The sequence below is a fragment of the Globicephala melas genome, chromosome X (genome assembly GCF_963455315.2).
Source record: "Globicephala melas chromosome X, mGloMel1.2, whole genome shotgun sequence".
NCBI lineage: Eukaryota > Metazoa > Chordata > Mammalia > Artiodactyla > Delphinidae > Globicephala > Globicephala melas.
Window position 1 is genome coordinate 27,014,409 of NC_083335.1, and position 13,929 is coordinate 27,028,337.

A 13,929-nucleotide genomic window follows, 5' to 3' on the forward strand; every position below is an offset into this window, starting at 1 on the left:
ATATAAGACATACATACAATAAGAAAAGGAAAATGAAAAGTGGTGGTTTTTTTAAGTTAGTGGATTAAGCTGTTATTTTTCAAAGAAAACACAATGTCCCTTTCCCTATGTCAACGGTAAGCAGTGTGTGAACACACAATATTATGGAAATATAGAACTCTCACACTTCAAAAAGCAAGATAAGAACTTCCAGTGTCCAGCCCCAAATGTAAAGGGTATGGAAGTCATTCTCATCTTCACAACAAGAAAAAAGTGAACAAACTAAAAACAACTCTTCCTAGATCAGAGAATTGAAGTCACAGGGCAAAGTGCTGCCCTGAAAACTTGAGAGACAGACGGATAAAGAGAAACGCAGTTTACCAGGAACAGAAGCCCAAGAGCAGAAACCCACAGTTGGAGCCAGTATGAGTAGGGACACAGTACACTGTAATTGAGGAATTTCTAGAAGCTCAGTATGGACTACCTTGAGAGCTAACACTGAGGGCAGAGTTCCTTAAGGGGACTCCACACTCTCATGACTTTTACCTCTAGGAAGCGCCACCAAGTGGTCACTGTAAAGATTGGAGAAAAATCCCCTCTGGCTTACAGCAAGGGGAGAGGAAAACTAACCTTTTTTTCTTTTTCTTTTTTTTTTTTTTGCTGCACCCCATGGCTTGTGGGATTTCAGTTACCTGACCAGGGATTGAACCCAGGCTCTCTGCAGTGAAAGCAAGTAATTCTAACCACTGGACCGCCAGGGAATTCCTGAAAGGTAAGCATTTTGAAATATGTCCAGAGCTCTGTTTTCTTCAACAAAGACTTGCCCCGAAGGGAAGTTATTGTACCAGAGCCTAAGTGACTTGCGTTTCACCAAAGCCCAGCTGACCAGGGGGCAAGGAAATACCCAATTCCAGCTCCTTCTAGCCTTCCTGTCTCAGCTAAAGGGAAGGGTGGGAAAGCTGAGAAGCACCTGTAAAGGTCACAGCCCATGGAGATAGGCTCACTAAAAGACTGAGATCTAATCATAGGACTATAGACTGCTTCCCCTCTCCACAACCTTACCACCACATCAACAGTGCTCCTGTATAACAGTGGATGGTAGCTGAAATAATCTGCAAGCATCAGACTCTATTTAAGAATTAGCCTTGAGGGCCTCCCTGGTGGCGCAGTGGTTAAGAATCCACCTGCCAATGCAGCGGACACGGGTTCGAGCCCTGGTCCCGGAAGATCCCACATGCTGCGGAGCAACTAAGCCCACGTACCACAAGTACTGAGCCTGCGCTCTAGAGCCTGCGAGCCACAACTACTGAGCCCGTGTGCCACAACTACTGAACCCCGCGCCTAGAGCCCATGCTCCGCAACGAGAGAAGCCACCGCAATGAGAAGCCCGTGCGCCGCAAGAAAGAGTAGCCCCCGCTTGCCACAACTAGAGAAAGCCCGCGTGCAGCAACGAAGACCCAACGCAGCCAAAATTACATACATTAAATTAATCAATTAAAAAAAAAAAAAGAATAAGCCTCGGGACTTCCCTGGTGGTGTACTGGTTAAGACTCAGTGCTCCCAATGCAGGGGACCCGGTTCGATCCCTGGTCGGGGAACTAGATCCCACGTGCGTGCTGCAACTAAAGAGCCTGCCTGCCGCAACTAAGAAGCCCACCTGCCGCAAGTAAGACCTGGTGCAACCAAATAAATAAATAACTCTTAAAGAAAAAAAAGAATAAGCCTCTAAGGAAACTCAAAGATGACAGGGGAAACAAAACAAGGACACTAGTGGAAATTTTAGCCTCTGACACCTACTACTAACAGTAAACACAGCCTAATTCCTAGCCAGATAAACACAAAACCTCACACCAAAAGACCATCTACTTCAGTTCTTCAGTTCTTTTATCCAATACATCATGTCTGGCTTTCAACAAAAAATTATAATGCACGCTAAAAATTAAAAAAAAATATATTCTGAAGAGCTAAAACAAGCATCAGAACCAAACTCAAATATGGCATAGATATTTGGAATTATTTGATCTAGAGTTTTTTTTTAATTTTTTTTTTTTTTTTGGCCGCGCCATGCAGCTTGTGGAATCTTACTTCCCCGACCTGGCATCCAACCTGCGCCTTTGGCAGCGAACGCGCAGAGTACTAACCACTGGACCACCAGGGAATTCCCTGATCTAGAATTTAAAATAACTATGATTAATATACTAAAGGCTGTAATGAAAAATGTGGACAAAATGCAAGAACAGGTGAGTAATGTAAGCTAAGAGATAAAAACTCTAAGGAAGAATCGAAAGGAAATGATACAAATCAAAAACACTGTGACAGAAATGAAGAATGCCTTTGATGGGGTTATCAATAGACTGGACAAGACAGGTAAGAATCAGTGAGGTAGGGCTTCCCTGGTGGCGCAGTGGTTGAGGGTCCGCCTGCCGATGCAGGGGACGCGGGTTCGCTCCCCGGTCCGGGAGGATTCCACATGCCACGGAGCGGCTGGGCCCGTAAGCCATGGCCGCTGAGCCTGCGCGTCCGGTGCCTGTGCTCCGCAACGGGAGAGGCCACAACAATGAGAGGCCCACGTACCCCCCCAAAAAAAAAATCAGTGAGGTAAAAGATATGACAATAGAAACATCCCAATAGACAATAGAAACATCCCAAAATGAAAAGCAAAGAGAAAAAAGAATTTTTTAAAAAACAGAACAGAGGGCTTCCCTGGTGGCGCAGTGGTTGAGAGTCTGCCTGCCAATGCAGCAGACACTGGTTTGAGCCCTGGTCTGGGAAGATCCCACATGCCGCGGAGCGACTGGGCTTGTGTGCGACAACTACTGAGCCTATGCGTCTGGAGCCTGTGCTTCGCAGTAAGAGAGGCCACGACAGTGAGAGGCCCGTGCACTGCGATGAAGAGTGGCTCCTGCTTGCCACAACTAGAGAAAGCCCTCCCACAGAAACAGAGCCAACACAGCCAAAAATAAATAAATAAATTCATAAAAAAATAAAACAGAACAGAATATGCAAGAACCGTAGACAATTTAAAAGGTATAACCTAGTGTAATGGGAATACCAGAAGGAGAAGCAAGTGAGAAAGGAGTGAAAGAAATACTTTAATACTGGCAGAGAGTTTTTCCAAGTTAATATCAGACACCGAACAACAGATCCATGAAGTTCAAAGAACATCAAGGAGGATAAATATCCAAAAAACTACACTGAGGAATTTCATATTCAAACTGTAGAAAATCAAAGACGAAGAGAAAACCCAGAAAGAAGCCAGATGAAAAACATATTCCTATGGAGGAGCAAGGAGAAGAGCCACATCAGACTTCTCTTCTGAAAATATGCAAGCAAGAAGGGAGTGAAGTGAAATATTTAAAGTGTTGGAAGAAAAATACCACCAAGTAGAACTCTGTATCCATCAAAATTATCCTTCAAAAGTGAGGAGAAATAAAGACTTTCTCAGACAAACAGCAATTGAGGCAATTTGTCACCAGTATACTTGCCTTGCAAGAAATGTTAAAAATGCTTCAGAGAGAAGGAAAATGATAAGGGTCAGAAATTCAGATCTACATAAAGAAAGGAAGAGTGTTAGAGAAATAATAAATGAAGGTAAAATAAAATAATTTATTTTTCATAGTCTTAATTGATCTAACAGATACAGTTTGCTCAAAATAATATTAACAAAACTGTATTCAGTGATCATAGCATATGGATAAGTGAAATGAATGACAGCAACGTTATAAAGTACAGGAGAGAGGAATTGGGAATACTGTGTATAAGGTACTTGCACTACCAGTGAAGTGATATAGTGTTATTTGAAAATGGACTTAGGCTCATTGTAAATGTATTTTTCAAATTGTAGGGCAACCACTAAAAAATTTCCTTAAGTATAACTGATACATTAAGAGAGGAGAGAAAATTGAATCATAATAAAAAGCTCAATTAAAACCAAAGAAGGCATGGGAATTCCCTGGCGGTCCAGTGGTTAGGACTCCAGGCTTTCACTGCTGAGAGCCTGGGTTCAATCCCTGGTTGGGGAATTAAGATCCCACCAGCCTCGTGGCCAAACAAAACAAAACAAAACAAAACAAAACCAAAGAAGGCAGAAAAAGAGTGGAAGACAAAACGGAAACCAAGAACAGTGACAATGAATAGGAAACAGTTACAAAAATGGTAGCTATTAATCCAAATATATCAATAATAATTTTAAAAGGGAGTGATGTAAACATGCTAATTAAAAGACATAGAATGTCAGATTGGATTTAAAAAAACAAGACCCAACTATATGTTGTCTATAAGAAACTCACTTGAAATATATAGACACAGATAGATTAAAAGAGAGAGAAAAATATACCATGCTAACACTAAACAAATAAAGTTGGAATAGCCATATTGATTTCAGACAAAGCACACTTCAGGACAAGGAAAATTATCAGGGATAAAGAGGGGCATAGCATAACAATAAAGGACCTCAGTTTTCCAAGAAGACATAATAATCCTTAATATATACGTGTTTAACAACACGGTCAAAATACATGAAGCAAAACCTGACAGAACCCCAAGGAGAAACAGACAAATTACTATTGTACTTGAAGACATCAACACCCCTCTATTAGTAGTTAACAAATACAGCAGGTAGAAAATCAGTAAAGATATAGTTGAACTAATTGCACCATCAGTAAACTGAATCTAATTGACATTTATAGACTACTTCATCCAACAATGGCAGAATGCACATTCCTCTCAAGCTCACATGGAACATTCACTAAGATAGACGACATTCAAGGCCATAAAACAGACCTCTAAGTAACACATGGGTCAAAGAGGAAATCTCAAGAGAATTTGAAAAAATATTTTGAACTAAATGGAAATGAAGTACAACTTGTCAAAATTTGTGGGATGCAATGAAATCAGTGCATAAAGGAACATTCATCATATTGAATGCATATATTTTTAGAAAAGAAGATCTAAAATTAATAATCTAAGTTTCCACCTTAGGAAACAGAGAAAGAAGAGCAAATTAAATCTAAAGTAAGCAGAAGGAAAGATATAAAAACCAGAGCAAAAATTAATAAAATTGAAAACAGGAAAACAATGGAGATAATCAATGAAACAAAAAGTTGGTTCTTTGAAAATATTAATAAAAGTGACAAATCTCTATTCAGGCTAATGAAGATAAAAAGAGAGAAAGTATAAATGGCTAATATCAGAAATGAAAATGGGGGACTTCCCTGGCAGCCAGTGGTTAAAACTACATGCTCCCAATGCAGGGGGCACGGGTTTAATCCCTGGTCAGGGAACTAAGATCCTGCATGTCGCGTGGTGCGGCCAAAACATAAATAAATAAATAAATAAATAAATAAAAGGGGAGGTGCTATCAAGTACTCTTACAAAAAAAAATAAAAAGGGGGCCATCACTAATGATCCCATGGATATTAAAAGGACAATAAAAGAATATTATGAACAACTCTATGGCCACAATTTGCTAACTTAGAAGCAATGGACCAAGTCCTTGAAACATACAATCTACCAATACTCCTGCAAGGAGAAATAGACTATCTGATAAACCTAAATCTATTTTTTAAATTGAATCAATAATTAATAACCTTCTTAAACAGAAAGCACTAGGCATGGATGGGTTCACTAGGAAATTCTACCAAACATTTAAGGAAGAAATGATACCAATTCTCTTCAATCTGGTCTACAAAATAGAAGGAGAGGCAAAGTTTCCTAACTCATTCTATGAGGTAAGCATTACCCTAATACCAAAACCAGACAATACATTACAAGACAGGAAAACTGAAGACCAATATCTCTCATGAACATAGATGCAAAAAATATTCAACAAAATATCAGCAGATCAAATTCAACAATGTATGAAAAGATTTATATTCAATACATGATGACCAAGTGGGATTTATCCCAGGTATGCAAAGCTGTTTCACACTCAAAAGTCAATTGTTGACTTTTGAGGCTAAAGAAGAAAAATCACATATTCATATCAACAGATGCAGAAAAAGCATTTGACAAAATCCAACACCAATTCATGCTAAATACTCTCAACAGGGAATTCCCTGGCTGTTCAGTGGTTAGGACTTGGTGCTTTCACTGCCGTGGGCCTGGGTTCGATCCCTGGTCGGGGAAATAAGATCTCACAAGCTGCGTGGGGCAGCCAAGAAAAAAAAAATACTCTCAACAAACTAGGAATAGAGGGGAAGTTCCTTAACACAATAAAGGACATCTATAAAAAACTAACAGCTATCATCATAATGGTGAGAAACTAGATGCTTTCACCTTGAGATCAGAAACAAAGCAAGAATGTCCCCTCTAACCACTCCTATTGAAGAACATACTGGAAGTCCTAGGTAATGCGCTAAGACAAAGTGAAATAAAAGGTATAGGGGGCTTCCCTGGTGGTGCAGTGGTTAAGAATCCACCTGCCAATGCAGGGGACAGGGGTTCAAGCCCTGGTCCGGGAAGATCCCACATCCCATGGAGCAAGTAAGCCTGTGTGCCACAACTACTGAGCCTGCGCCCTACAGCCCACGTGCCACAACTACTGAGGCCTGCGTGCCTAGAGCCCGTGCTCCGCAACAAGAGAAGCCACCGCAATGAGAAGCCCACGCACCGCAACGAAGAGTAGCCCCCACTCACTGCAACTAGAGAAAGCCCGCGCACAGCAATGAAGACCCAACGCAGCCATAAATTAATTAATTAATTATTTTTAAAAGTTCACTGTTATTTAAAAAAAACAGGTATAGGGACAGGGAAGGAAGAAATAAAACTGTCTTTGTTCTCAGATGACATGACTGTCTAGGTAGAAATTCCCAAGGAATTGACCAAAAAAAAACACCAAAAAACCCTCCTGGAACCAATAAATGATTATAGCAAGATTGCAGGACACATTCAATCATTTTCCTATATACCAGCAATTAGCAATTGGAATTTGAAATTAAAGACACACCATTTATATTAGCATGCCAAAACTGAGATACTTATGTATAAACCTAACAAAATATGTGCAATATCTCAATATCTATATATGGAAAACTATAAAACTCTGATGTAACAAATCAAAAGATCTGAATAAATGGAGAGATATTCTATGTTCATGGATAGGAAGACCTGATATTGCTAAGATGTCAGTTCTCCCCAACTAGATCTATAGATTGAACATAATCCCAATCAAAATTCCAGCAAGTTACTTTGTGGAAATTGACAAACTGATCCTAAAGTTTATATGTAAAGGCAAAAGACCCAGAATAGTCAAATTAATACTGAAGAAGAACAAAGCCAGAAGACTGACACTACCAACTTCAAGACTCACTATAAAGCTACTGTAATCAAGACAGTGTGGTACTGCCAAATGCATAAACAAATAGATGAATGAAACAGAATAGAGTTCAGAAATAGACTCACATAAATATAGTCAACTGATCTTTGACAAAGGAACAAAGATATTACAATGGAGAAAGAAACAACTGGTGCTGGAACAACTAGACATTCACATTTCAAACAAACAAAAAAACAAATCTCACATCTTTCACTTCTAGAAGATAATATAGGAGAAAAATCTAGGTAACCTCAGGTTTGGCAATGGGTTTTTAGATACAACACAAACAGCACAATCCATGAAGAAAAACTGATAACTTGCACTTCATTAGAATAAAAAATGTGTGCCCTGCAAACGTTGTTAAGAGAATGAAAAGACAAGCCACAGACAGGAAGAACATGTTTGCAAAACACATATCAGATAAAAGACTTGTATTCACAATATATAAAGAACTCTTAAAACTCAACAAAACAAACAATGCTATTTAAAAGTGGGCAAAATGTTTGAACAGATAACTCACCAAAGAATATAAAAAGTTGGCAAATAATATGAAAAGATGCTCAATATCATTAGTAATTTGGAAATTGAAAATTAAAACAAAATTTCACTACACACCTATTAGAATGGCTAAAATCCAAAACACTGACAACACCAAATGCTGGCAAAGATGTGCAGCAACAGGAACTCTAATTCATTGCTGGTGGGAATGCAAAATGGTTCAGCTACATTGGAAGACAATTTGGCAGTTTCTTACAAAACTAAACATACTCTTACCATACGATCCAACAATCCCACCCCTAGATATTTACCCAAGTAAGTTGACAAGTAATGTCTACACAAAAAAAAATTTCTCTTGAATGTGTGTAGTAGCTATTCATAATCACCAAAACCTGGAAGCAACCAAGATGTCCTTCAATAGGTGAGTAGATAAACTATGATACATTCATACAATGGGATATTATTCAGTGATAAAATGAAATGAGCTACCCTCCTACACTGTTGGTGGGAATGTAAATTGGTACAGCCACTATGGAGAACAGTATGGAGGTTCCCCAAAAAACTAAAAATAGAGCTACCATATGATCCAGCAATCCCACTCCTGGTCATATATACAGAGAAAACCATAATTCGAAAAATGCATGCACCCCAATGTTCATTGCAGCACTGTTTACAATAGCCAGGACATGGAATCAACCTAAATGTCCTTCGACGGATGAATGGATAAAGAAGATGTGGTACATATATACAGTGGACTATTTTAGCCATAAAAAAGAAAGAAATAATGCCATTTGCAGCGACATGGATGGACCTAGAGATTATCGTACTGAGTGAAATAAGGCAGACAAATATCATATAATATTGCTTATATGTGGAATCTACAAAAAAATGGTACAGATGAACTTATTACAAAACATAAATAGAGTCACAGATGTAGAAAACAAACTTATGGTTACCAAATGGAGAAAGTGGGGGAGGGATAAATTGGGAGATTGGGATTGACATATACACACTACTATATATAAAATAGATAACCAACAAGGACCTACTGTATAGCACAGGGAACTCTACTCAATACTCTGTAATGATCTATATGGGAAAAGAATCTAAAAAAGAGTGGATATATGTATACGTATCAATATAAGTGATTCACTTTGCTGTACAGCAGAAACTAACACAACATTGTAAATCAACTATACTCCAATAAAAATTAATTTTAAAAAAAGTAAATTTTAAAAAAAGAAAAGAGCTACCAAGCCATGAAAAGACATGGGGGAACTTTATTTTTTTAATATTTATTTATTTATTTATTTGGCTGCGCCGGGTCTTAGTTCTGGCACGCAGGATCTTTTAGTTGCAGCATGCAGGCTCTTGGTTGCAGCATGCGGGATCTAGTTCCCTGATCAGGGATCGAACCCGGGCCCCCTGCATTGGGAGCACGGAGTCTTAACCATTGGACCACCAGGGAAGTCCCGACATGGAAGAAGTTTAAATACATATTGCTAAGTGGAAGAAGCCAGTCTGATTCCAACAATATGACAATCTGGAAAAGGTACAACTGTAGGGGCAGTAAAAATTTCAGAGGTTGCCAGGGATGGGGGAAGGGGAAGAGAGCGAAAGAGTAAGAATGAATAGGTGGAGCACAGGGGGTTTTTAGGGCAGTGAAACTATTCTGTATGATACTGTAATGGTAGATACATGACGTTAAGCATTTGACAAAATCCATAGGAATCAGGACACAAAGAACTGAACCCTAATGTGAACAACAGGTGTTTGTTAATTACAATGCATGAATGTGGTTCATCAACTGTAACAAATGTACCAATGCAAAATGTTAATAATAGAGGAAACTGTGGGGGGCCGGGAGCTAGCTAGAGTGGAGTGGGAGTGTATGAGAACTGTCAGTACTTTCTGCTCAATTTTGCTGCAAACCGTCTAAAAAAAATAAAGTCTACTAATTTTTTTAAAAAGCAAGACAAGATCAAAGCGTGAATATTGCTAGCATCTCCGCTTGTTTGAATCCAATGTTTTCAAGATGTGCCTATTTTGGATTTTCGGTTTCTTGGTGTAGTTTATCTGATAATAGATATAAAAGTACTTTGTGTGGTGTTGGTTAAATTTTGCAAAACCTCATTCTGGGAAACTCGTGTTCTTTCATTTTTAAAGCAAAGGAAGGAGGAAGGGAGATGTGGAGAAGGAGAAGGAAAGAAGAAAAGAAGACAGCAGCCCGAGGAAATCAAATACCATATTTAACATTTGCCCTTAAAGGAATAGCAAATGTGCAGCACATTTATCTTTTAATATCATCACAACCAAAGTTTTATACCTTAAATGCCACAAATAAAGACATCAGTGAATTGGAATTAAGCAATGCAGGAGTGGAGGGCTGTATCTTCTTTGCCTCTGTATTCAACCGTCTTTCCCTTTTCTCCTCTTTCACACAGAGATGTGAATTGATAGTTGTTTAATTTTATTTGGAATCTGTGATACCACAACCATTGGCTGTGCTTCAGGATCTGAGTTATTTGCCAAGTTTTGCGGCTTCCTCAGTCTCCACCCTTCTCAGACATTGAGGATGAGCTTTCCCACGCTCAACACTAGCCTCTAGCAAAGCTGGTCAACATCCTATTCCCCTAGGGGCCTGGTGGGCAGCAAAACACTCAGATTCTCCATCCAAGCCATGCTCTGTACAGTGTATTGTTCATTCTTTCCTCTATCTTTTGCATACACACACACAGACACTTTAGCTCAAATATATCCTGCAATGGTCACATCATTCCATTTCATCCTGTGTTAATTTGGGCCATCAGAACACTCCCATAAGCTCCAGCTGCTTTTCTACCTGTTGGCAGACATAGCTCCTCCCAGTGAGGGTAAGCTAGAGATAATTGTCCATTTACGGCACAGTTTTCCAATATGAAATTTATATTGGCTGACCCAAGAGTTTGATAAATTTACCATACATCTAGAGGCCTAATATCGTCAAACTCCTTCCTATAAATGGAGCATCAATTCATTATCAGAGAAGAAATCCTGGTGTTAGAGGAACTGACAAAGCTGGCACCATAGCAGAGTTACTAGAGACCACAAGTATGTATCAACCAAGAAGTATTTGGGAAGAAAAAAATTTTTAAGTATGTAGTTCAGCTTTTGAGCCTGCAAATGCTTTCAAAACAGATTAGTAATTTAAAACTTTGTTTTAGTCTTGGAACTTCTTAAACAATCGTTCGTATAATTGGAAAGCACCTACAAATTCAAATGGACGCAGACTACAAAAGAGTCCCCCTAACTTGTACCACCTCAACCCCCATTTCCACAACCCAGATCCCAGCCTTAGTGCTCTGGGTGGTAGTCATGAACCTGTCCAGGCAGCTCAGATTACGAAGAGAAGTAGTTAGCGAAAGCCGAATGCCCTCATAGCCCATAACACACAAATGATTTAACTCCTGCAAAGAACGAATCAATGTGAGTGTGAATGATTCCTTGTCTTGGCTGGGCTGGGCTTCCACAGGACTCAACATCTGCCTGACTCCATTCACTACCTACACCTACCTGTGTGCTCTGGCTTCCTCCTCACTTCCTAGTCAAAAAACACAGGCTGCTCCAAGGAAGCTGAACAATAAGCGTAACATGCAAATCAGAGGTGTAGGGGTAGGATTTCTCATTGGAACTAAAATGCATGCCTACCAGCCATTGGGCAGGTAGACCAAGCACTGTTCCGAAGTTGGCTTTTACAGGCAATTGATGTGAAAGTGTACAGCCAGGTGTCACAAAAGTTAGGCATAGGTTTTCCACTGAAAACTGTCTTATTAGAAATTTCCCTAAATCCCCATCCCAAATAACATAACTTCTCTTACTCAATTCAGTTATTGGTCCTCACCCCATGGCTAATTGTAGTTACATAGAAGATATCCAGTAGTGTGGTCTGCTTTTTCCATTTAACATTATATTGTACATCTTTCTCTTAAATTCCAAAAAAAGGAGATTTCCAATAATCAATGGCATTAGTTTTCCTAGTCTGATAGGTTACTTCTTAAGAGGAAAACCCCAGAGGCCATCTAACTACTGATAGACTGGATTCAGAATTTCCACAGCAGTGGCAGGTGAGGGGCAGGGCAGGGAACTGAGTATAGGACGGAAGAAGACAGGGAGGGTGGAAGAGAGATTGATTGAGATTAGAAAGGGGAAAAATGTTCTACCACCTTTCATTGACCTCTAAGAATCTGGGCTTTTTAGATATCTTGGTTTGCACCTCAGCTCTGCCATTTACTTGATTTATGGCACATTTGTCTCTCTGAGACTAATTTTTTAAAAACATTTGAAATGTAGAATATTAACCCTGGTTGTTATACGGAATACAAATAATACATGTAAAGTGCTGTGCACGTAGAATGTGCTCAATATAATGGTGTCCATTACTATCATCATTATTGATTTCCTACCATTAAATGTACTTTACAACTGGAAATAATTTTAAAAAAATAATTTCCAGAGCAAACTCATTGTGCCTTCAAAAATTAAGGTCAATAGAAAGGAAACCATCAACAAAGTGAAAAGACAACCTACTGAATGGAAGAAAACATTTGCAAATTATATGACCAATAAGGGGTTAATATCCAAAATATACAAACAGCACATACAACTCAATATCAAAGAAACAAACAACCTGATTTTAAAATGGGCAGAGGGGGGCTTCCCTGGTGGCGCAGTTGTTAAGAATCTGCCTGCCAATGCAGGGGATACGGGTTCGAGCCCTGGTCCGGGAAGACCCCACATGCTGCCAAGCAACTACGCCTGTGCACCACAATTACTGAAGCCCGTGCGCCACAACTACTGAAGTCCATGTGCCACAACTACTGAAGCCCGCGCACCTAGAGCCCGTGCTCTGCAACAAGAGAAGCCACTGCAGTGAGAAGCATGGGCACCGCAACGAAGAGTAGCCCCCGCTCACCACAACTAGACAAAGCCTGCGCAGCAATGAGGACCCAATGCAGCCAAAAATAAATAAATAAATATTTTGGAAAATGGGCAGAGGACCTGAACAGACATTTTTCCAAAGAACACCTACAGATGGCCAACAGACACATGAAAAGATGCTCAACATCGATAATCATCAGAGAAATGCAAATCAAAACCATGAGATACAACTAATATAATATTGTAAATCAACTATATGTCAATAAAATTTTTAAAAATAAATTTTAAAAATTAGTATAGGGGCTTCCCTGGTGGCACAGTGGTTGAGAGTCCGCCTGCCGATGCAGGGGACACGGGTTCATGCCCCGGTCCGGGAAGATCCCACATGCCGTGGAGCGGCTGGGCCCGTGAGCCATGGCCGCTGAGCCTGCGCGTCCGGAGCCGCTGCTCCGCAATGGGAGAGGCCACAGCAGTGAGAGGCCCGCGTACCGCAAAAAAAAAAAAAATTAGTATAATTAGTGTCTTAATGCTCTTTCATTTAAAACAGTATAAAATGAATAGAAATAATGACCATTAATCATGTATTGCTGAGCTAGTATATATCGACTGAAGAAAAACACACAACCTAAAAGTTGCCAGTTATGTTTCATTTGGGGACCTTACTGAGGACTATAGCCTGGGAGGGGAGAGCTCTGAGGAACTGTTCCGAAGTGGTAAGGGAAGACCCACGATATATAGGAGTTTTTGCTGAAAAACAAAAACAAAAAACCTGTAGTTGAACATCAAAAGATTACTGCTAATCAAAAAACAACCAGACATCTCAAGTTAATGACTTTAGTGCTTTTCTCTGTATGGGAAGATGCCAAAGTCTGGGCTCATTGCAATTATTCCTTAGATATGCATCTTCCCTATCTAGGGCCACTATCCTGTTTTTTCAACACCCTGAATTCCCCTCAGGGTTAGGGTGTGGGGGTCAAGGCGGCTGCAGTGGCTGGTGGCTTGAGGGAGGGCAACATTCCTAGTTTATTGGTATGGCAGGCAACACTTTTTTTTTTTTGTCCTCACATATGATGGGACTAGTTTAAGGAGCTAGACAAGGAGAGGATTATAAATTCCTTTTGCTGGAGCACATTGGTGGCGATGGGTGGCTGAGGGGTAAATATGCAGTTTTCCTCTGTGCTGCGAACCTAACTGGAATGTTAACAGGCTCAAATCAGTAA